Here is an 8,627-nt window from a genome sequence, read left to right as displayed (position 1 = left end):
TCCCTCCTCCCTTTGCTTCGTGCTGTGTCTACAGGGGGTTCCTCTGGCATCGGTGGGAAGCGTCCACACCATGACTCCACTGACACCAGCCGACATCCACCCTCCTCTAAGGCGGCTCACAGCTCCAAACGTGGACAGTCCAACATCACAACTGTCAAGAGCGGGATGAAGACTGGAACTAAGATGGCTGAGACAGCAAGTAACAAGGCGGCTGACACAGTGGCTGTTTTTCTCTTTAGTTGTGTAAAGCTTGTCACAGAATTCCACTGTTTTGGACCAAGCTCAGCCACAGCTAACTATGTCTACACACTTCTTTCAGCCTAAAACTAACCAAAGACTAATGCTGTTGCTTTGTAGTGTGCCAGGCCTCCTCCAGCCAAGAAGAAGAAGAAAACAGCCACTCCAGCCTCTCTGGGCTCGTCTGTTGCAGATCGTCTGGTTTATCTGACAGGCATTCCAAACCACGCCTCGGAGCAGGAAGTCACTGACTTGGTCGGGTCCTTTGGCAAGATCAACAACGTGATCCTCATGCCGTGCTCAGAAGAAGACAGTGAGAAGAGCCAAGGACAGAAGGTACGTCTAAGAGTATCTACATGTTCATGTGTTTTACAAGAAATTTCATGCTTATTTTCTGTTTTGTTGTATTAAAATGTGCAGAATTAACATTTTCTCTAAGTGTGTTTTACAAGAAAGAATAGCATTGGCCTGTTCATCTGTCACTCTTCAGTCAACAAAACAGTGGCTGTGGATGTTTTAGCCTGTGCAGGTTTCCTGCTTCTACTTTGCACAACGTCATCGTGGTTTCTGTCTGTCCCACATCATCACTTTGTCTCCCTCCCTTGCTGCAGGCATCTGTATGCATGGTGAAGGCTGAAGACTCTCAGGCACTGGCTAACTCCACAAATCTCTCCATCAGAGACCAGAAAATCACTGCTTCAACAGCCAAGGTACCATGTGGAAAACACACACATGTGGCACTGAAGGCATGTTCACTTTAAACCCTTTCAATCATAGAAAACATAAAGCTTCCACAAAAATGCTGAGTGGAGTTTGTTTTCTGTCTAAATGCAATTGTTGATTCAGAAACCATCTCATACACAAAATTAGTTTCAGTTCCTTTTTTAATTATTATTTTTTGATGTTTGAAGTCTCATTTCTTTTTGATTTCCTTTAGAAACCTGAAGGAGTGCAGTCTCCTGATGCCAACAACAGGTCTGCCACAGTTATCATCACCGTTCTTCCCCTTTAACCCCATATGTTGTTCACTCAACCTGCCCATTTCAAACCTGCACTCAGATATGATTATTTCTGACTTCACAGCAAACCTGCTTCAGGACAGGAGAAGGGTCCTGCCGGGGAAGACTCAGGTAGGACAACAAAAAACCGCCACTGCTAGTCTGCAGGCAGTCAGTGCTACTATATCTACATCTATCACTGTCAACAAATACTCAGTATATCTAGTTAAAATCACAGTTAACTATACATGATCACATGGAATAAATTGTTGCTTAGTCACATGTAGTCTGGTTTGTGATGTCTTGCTTTTGCTGGCTTGTAGTTGTGATGTGTATGAAAACATACTGAGTGTAGCATCTTCTCCTCCTACTCCCCACTGCAGGAGCTGAGGCTGAACACAAGACGTCTGATGAGGTACAGTTACCTTCACTTCCATCACATTTTCTTGTGTTTCAGCCTGATACTAAAATCTTTTCAGGTCATTTTCCCCCTCATCAGTCTGAAAACAGAATTTTATGTTTGGAAATGTACAAAAAGGAAAACCTAAGTTCAGCTAAATGTCTGTTAAATTCACTTGTTCTGTAATGTCTCCTACAGAAAGGCATGGTGTTGATCACAGGACTTCCTGAGAGCAGCTAGTCAGAGAGTGACATCATCAAGCTGATCCAGCCCTTTGACACGCCCTCGGACCTCATCCTGGCAAAACAAATGGGAAAGGTTGGTGTGATCACACCTGGACACCAGTAATACATGTAGCCATGCAAGCTGCTTCTGTCATAGCTTCAACTACTATCACAGGCTCAGTGGGACTGTTTTGTGGACAGTCTACACACTCAATCTGTCCATAGATACTAGTTTCTGGATTGTTGACCTGTTACAAAGTTCATCTTCCTACAGCACCGTGTTAAAAACATCCTTATTGTATGTTAGGTGCTTGTGTCAGTGGCAGACACAGAGATTGCTCAAGAGATAGTGAAAGTCCACTCCTTCATCCCCACCAAGATTAAAGACTGTGAGGTGAAGATAATCCATGTCAAACAGCGTATTGGCCTCAGCACACCGGTAAGGCCTCTCATCATTCACCCACATCCTTTACAGGACACTCATCATCTTTTTCTCCTCCTCTGCTCTAATCTTCTATATTAAATATCTTCCTTTTGTGTGCTTGCTTCTTTCATCTTGTGCTTAGTGTAGCATTTCTAGTTGTTTGTGAACCTTGAGCAGTAACTGCTGATTAACAATAAAAAAACCTCTTTACACAGGTGGCCCTCTACAATCTGCTGATGGGATCAGTGGACTCATTAGTGAGTATTTCTACCATTAGATATTTCTATGCACTTCATCTTATTTATTCCTTGATGTAACAAGGACAGTGCACGTTAATAAACTTTGCTGTAAATACACCAGGGACAAGTGTAGATGATCCAAATGTACATTTACACTAAGCTCTTTAAAGTAATAAACCTAAATCAGGCTGAAGGGTCTTACTGTCAAACTGCAGCAGTAAGTGTTCAGTTGTCCCTGTCCTACATTTTAGATGTAGATAAACAGGGACAGTCCTGTAAAACGTGACGTCTGCTGGAACTTTACAACTAGTTTTTCTTAGAAAAAGTACATTAAAGTAAGAAAACAGTATTTTTCATGGGTATAGTAATATTGCAGAAACCCTCATTTACTGGTGGTAATGAATATGTCTTCTGTATATCTTCTGCTTTAGTCTTCTGTGTACCTTGATCCACTAATTATCCGCTGGCTAATTAGTGACTGTATGTCCTTTGTGTCCTTCAGGAGAGTACTGTTCCAGTGGGCTGGAGCAGGCTCTTGGTGATCAGTAATGTCCCCAACATGCCCTCTGGATCCTCTGAGGTCCAAAAACTGGTGCGACGCTTTGGTACCGTCATCAAGACCCTCGTGCTCAACAACATGGTGAGGGCTGTTTGTCTGTGCAGCTGCAGATAAGCCATCCATGAGATCCTCAGCCACCCCTGTCCTGAATATTCGTGTCCTCACACACAGCTCTGTCCTGGGCTGAAAATACAAATCACATTTTCTCCAAATCATGTCTTGCTCTTTATCTTAAGACATGTAACATGCTGTTGATGTGATGTTGTGCCTCTTCCTGCTTAGGTCATTTGTGAGATGGCGACTGCAGCCATGGCATTCTCTGTTTACAAACGCTTCCAGACGTTTCCGTGCATCATCCAGAACAACCCCCTGTTCTTCTCCCGCAAGCCGGGCCCCAAGGCCAACACACAGACAAAAGTCATCACTACGTACCTTGAGTCGTCTGAGGTCTGTAATTGATTGGCAGTGCTTGCTCATTATTCAGTTAGACATACAGTCATGCAGGAAATTATTAATACCCCTGGCAAATTTTGACTTAAAGTTACTTCATCATCATCATCATTTTCATCCACTTATCCGGGGCCGGGTCGCGGGGGCAGCAGCCTAAGCAGGGATGCCCAGACTTCCCTCTCCCCGTACACTTCTTCCAGCTCTTCCGGGGGAACCCCGAGGTGTTCCCAGGCCAGCCGAGAGACATAGTCCCTCCATCGTGTCCTAGATCTTCCCGTGGCCTCCTCCCGGTGTGACATGCCCGGAACACCTCCCTAGGGAGGCGTCCAGGGGGCATCCTTAATAGATGCCCGAGCCACCTCAACTGGCCCCTCTCGATGTGGAGGAGCAGCGGCTGTACTCCAAGCCCCTCCCGGATGACCGAGCTCCTCACCCTATCTCTAAGGGAGCGCTCATTTCGGCCGCTTGTATCCGAGATCTTGTCCTTTCGGTCATGACCCAAAGCTCATATCCGTAGGTGAGAGTAGGAACGTAGATTGACCGGTAATTCGAGAGCTTCGCCTTTTGGCTCAGCTCCTTCTTCACCACGACGGACCGGTACATCGACCGCATTACTGCAGAAGCTGCACCAATCCGCCTGTCAATCTCACGTTCCGTCCTTCCCCCACTCGTGAACAAGACCCCAAGATACTTAAACTACTCCGCTTGAGGCAGGAGTTCTCCTCCAACCCGGAGAGGGCAAGCCACCCTTCTCCGGTTGAGAACCATGGCCTCGGACTTGGAGGTGCTGATTCTCATCCCAGCTGCTTCACACTCGGCTGCAAAATGCCCCAGTACATGCTGAAGGTCTTGGCCTGATGGAGCCAACAGGACAACATCATCCGCAAAAAGCAGGGATGAAATCCTGTGGTCCCCAAACTGGACTCCCTCTTGCCCCTGGCTGCGCCTAGAAATCCTGAAATTATCAACAGAACCGGTGACAAAGGGCAGTCCTGCCGGAGTCCAACATGCACTAGAAATTGGTCTGACTTACTGCCGGCAATGGGAACCACGCTCCTGCTCCGGTCTTACAGAGACCTGACAGCCCTTAGCAGAGGGCCCCGGACTCCATACTCCCAGATCACCCTCCACAGGATGCCACGAGGGACACGGTCGAACGCTTTCTCCAGATCCACAAAACACGTGGACTGGTTGGGCAAACTCTCAACTGAACCCTCGAGCACCCTATAGAGAGTATAGAGCTGGTCCAGTGTTCCACAACCAGGACGAAAACCGCATTGTTCCTCCTGAATCCGACTATCGGCCGAATCCTCCTCTCCAGTACCCTGGCATAGACTTTCCCAGGGTGGCTGAGGAGTGTGATCCCCCTATAGTTGGAGCACACCCTCCGGTCCCCCTTCTTGAAAAGAGGGACCACCACCCTTGTCTGCCACTCCAGGGGTACTGTCCTCGACTGCCACGCGATGTTACAGAGGCGTGTCAACCAAGACAGCCCTGCAACATCCAGAGACTTGAGATACTCGGGACGAATCTTGCCCGAGTTTCCAAGACATGCGGCCGAAGGTCAAACGACACGAACACGAAGTCGATCATTGACCTTCGGCCTAGGGTGTTCTGGTGCCATGTGCACTGATGGACACCCTTATGTCTGAACATGGTGTTTGTTATGGACAAACTGCGACTAGCACAGACGTCCAACAACAGAACACCATTCGGGTTCTGATTGGGGAGGCCGTTCCTCCCAATCACGCCCCTCCAGGTGTCACTGTCGATGCCCACGTGGGCATTGAAGGCCCCCAGTAGAATGACTGAGTCCCCGGTCGGAGCACCGTCCAGTACACCCTCCCAGGGACTCCAAGAAGGTCTGGTACTCTACACTGCCATTCGGCCCATAGGCCGAAAACAACAGTGAGAGACCTCCCCCCGACCCGAAGGCGCAGGGAGGCGACCCTCTCATTCACCGGGGAAAACTCCAACACATGGCGGCTGAGCTGGGGAGCTATAAGCAAGCCCACACCAGCCCGCCGCCTCTCACCGCGGGCAACTCCAGAGTAGAAGAGAGTCCAGCCTCTCTCAAGGAGTTGGGTTCCAGAGCCCAGACTGTGCGTGGAGGTGAGCCCGACTATTTCTAGTCGGTACCTCTCAACCTCCCGCACAAGCTCAGGCTCCTTCCCCTCCAGTGAGGTGACATTCCATGTCCCAAGAGCCAGTTTCTGTGCCACGGGAGGATGGCCCCACGTCGTTCTTTCAAGCTCTGCCCGGCCGGGCCCCGTAGGGAGAGGTCCAGCCACCAGGCGCTCGCATGTGTGCCTCAACCCCAGGCCTGGCTCCAGGGTGAGGCCCCAGCTGCGCCATACCGGGCGATGTAACTGACCTTGCTTTAGTTATAGTCATAGGAGGCTTCTGAACCGCTCTTGGTCTGACCCGTCCCCCAGGACCTGTTTGCCTTGGGAGACCCTACCGGGGCATTTAGCCCCGACAACATAGCTCCTAGGATCATTCGGGTACTCAAATCCCTCCACCACGGTAAGGTGGCGGTTCTAGGAGGGAAAAGTTACTTTTAAATGTAAATAAAAGGTGAGAAATATTTTTTTCCACAATGATGCCTTTTGTACATTATCTTATTATCTTCTGGGAGACACCTGTGTCATTTCCAATCAAGAAAACACTTGCTGGTTGAATAAAAGTAACTTTAAGTCAAAATTTGCCAGGGGTATGAATAATTTCGGGCTTGACTGTATTTGTTATCTATTGCTGGCATGATGTCCCGCAGCGTCAGCTCCATGTGCACGTGTTTGATGTCACACTGCTCAATAGCTCCTTGTGTCTGGTCATAGGATGCACCTGCTAACGGCAAAAGCAGCCAAACAGCAGCAGCTGCAGAGGAAGAGGAGGCTGTCCATATAGAGAAGTCTCAACCTCCTTTGGAGGAGGTGGAAAAAGACACTTCTGGGACAGACCAGACGATGAAGTTCACAGAGAAGAGGGCTGGTGAAGACCAAGCTTTGGGAGAAAACGCCAGCAAAGACAGCATCAGAAGCCATGAGCCTAGCGCTGCTGTTTCCCACTCTTCAGCTGCACAAGACGCCAAAGCAGAAGCAGTCATGGATACAGACATGAGGGAAACATCTGCTGATAAAACTGTCACAGAGACAGTAGGAGACAATAACGGAGTCAATCTATCTGAAGCAGGAAAGGACAAGGCTGCAGGTGCCCAAGAGACAAAGGCATCTGTCTCTAATGGCAGAGCAGCTTCCATGGAGACGGCCATGCCAGAGCTACCTAAGGTAACATACAGCAGAAGTGTGTCTCTGCGCTCGTCAGCCTGTTTTTGGAGTCGGGTTGTTCTTCTGTGTAGCTCAGCTTGTGAGGTTTCATGTCTCTTTTTCATCCCTGTTTCACCAGGTCACTCAACAAATGGTTAACGCGTTGCTTGTAGAGTGCCGAACAAGAACCGGCAGCCATCCTAACAACGTAGAAGCTTCCACCTGTGGCGTGAAGGGGGAAACACAAACAGAGACAGAGCAGGACAAAAAGTCAGCAGAGGGGACAAAAGAGGCGGCCAAGAGCCACACAGAGGAGGAGGTGAAGAAGCAGGAGAGGGAGAGGAAAGAGAGGGAAGCCAGAAAGGAGGTGAGGGAGAGAGAGAGGAAGGAGAGGGAGAGGAGGGCCTGGGAGAAGGAGGAGAGGGCTAAGAGGGAGAGGGAATGGGATGAAAGAGCCAGGAAGGAGAGGGAGAAGAGGGAGGAGGAAAGGAGGGAGTGGCAGAGGAGGGAAAGAGAGAGGAGGGAGAGAAAGAGAGCACACGGTGAAGGTTTGTCCGGATCCAGGTGGTCTTGCCGGTCGGAGGGATACAAGCAGAGCTCCTGGACGGACGCACAGCTTAACAGCTCACAGGCTAAGACCACAATGGTGAGGAGGTGCTGCTGGGTCAAAACCTGGACACTTAAATGTCTCCTGTGTGTCCTAACCCACAACCCCGTTTCTTTGTCCTGTCATGAAATCAGGTGGAGGACGAGGACCACTTCCCATTCAACATGAGTGACTTTGTGACATTAGATGAAGTAGGAGATGTTACCGACCTTCCGTGTTCTCCTGCTGTTGTTTCCATGGAAACCACAGACAGGGAGGAGGAGGATGCTCCCACATCTGTCCCTCAGGACACTACAGGGGTACATTTTAGCTTGTGGTACATTTTAGCTTTTCTCTACATGTTTGATGGGGGGTGTCCCAGACTTAAATGTCCACAGTCTTATGACGTCAGTCCTTTTCTGGGTTACTGCTTCTAGGTCACACCCATGGAGGTTGCCATAGAAACAGCTGTATCGGATGCCACAGCGACTCTGCTCAAGTCTGATCAACAAGTTTCAGAGTCTGAACCCGTGAGAGCACAAACAGCTGACTCCTCAGACAGGTCGTCAGGTTTAACACCCGGTCCGGTCCTCACCGCTGCAGCATCCACCTTACCAGCTCCACAGGCTGAGTCCTCTCTCAGCCAAACACCTGAGACTGGTACAGCCTCACACTGATTTCACTTCTACCATCAACACAAGGAAACACAGTCTTTCCTAGATATTTTTCTTTGTTTTTGGTTTCAAATTGTAAATTTGGCCTGAAATCTGTCTTTATGTTTAGAAATCACACCACTGTCCACCCTGGACTCCACCCCAGAGGTCCAACACCTGTCCGTGCCTGCCCCTGCAGCATCAGGTAACCCACCTGAAGCTGCCCCTGCAGACTCCTCCTCAAACAGCCCAGCCATAGGAGCAGTGACCGCAGAGAGTGAGGACCATAAGAAAGAGGAGAGTCCTCTCAGTCACAGCCAGGCTAAGGAGGAGGAGACGGTGCTGGTGTTGGACAAAACAGAAGGACAGGAGAAGATGCAGGACCAGGAGGACAAAGAGACGGGAGCTCCTGCTGCAGAGACGGGTACGCTTTGATTTTCTTTGAAGTAGAACTGTGAGTGGCAGCAGTTCCTCAGTGGGTAGAGAATCAGGCTTGTCCAAATTTACCTCTTCTTCAAGTGTTTGAGATGATGGGACGTTGTCCTTGGGGCAGGTACTTGCCATAAGTCATTGCAGGTGTTTAATAACAGC

The 8,627-nt window shown here is 49.3% G+C and overlaps 1 long non-coding RNA gene across 1 annotated transcript; it reads left to right on the top strand.

Annotated features, from left to right (window-relative positions):
• Positions 1-7,647: 7,647 nt before the first annotated feature.
• LOC121181107 lies at positions 7,648-8,179 on the top strand. Its single transcript, XR_005893987.1, has 3 exons — positions 7,648-7,703; positions 7,821-8,043; positions 8,167-8,179. It is a non-coding gene; the product is annotated as an uncharacterized LOC121181107 (long non-coding RNA).
• Positions 8,180-8,627: the final 448 nt, after the last annotated feature.

Source organism: Toxotes jaculatrix, chromosome 4, assembly GCF_017976425.1.
Source record: "Toxotes jaculatrix isolate fToxJac2 chromosome 4, fToxJac2.pri, whole genome shotgun sequence".
In the NCBI taxonomy this organism is placed as follows: domain Eukaryota; kingdom Metazoa; phylum Chordata; class Actinopteri; family Toxotidae; genus Toxotes; species Toxotes jaculatrix.
The sequence above is the reverse complement of the archived record's forward strand: the minus strand, read 5'-3'. Positions and strand labels throughout refer to the sequence as shown.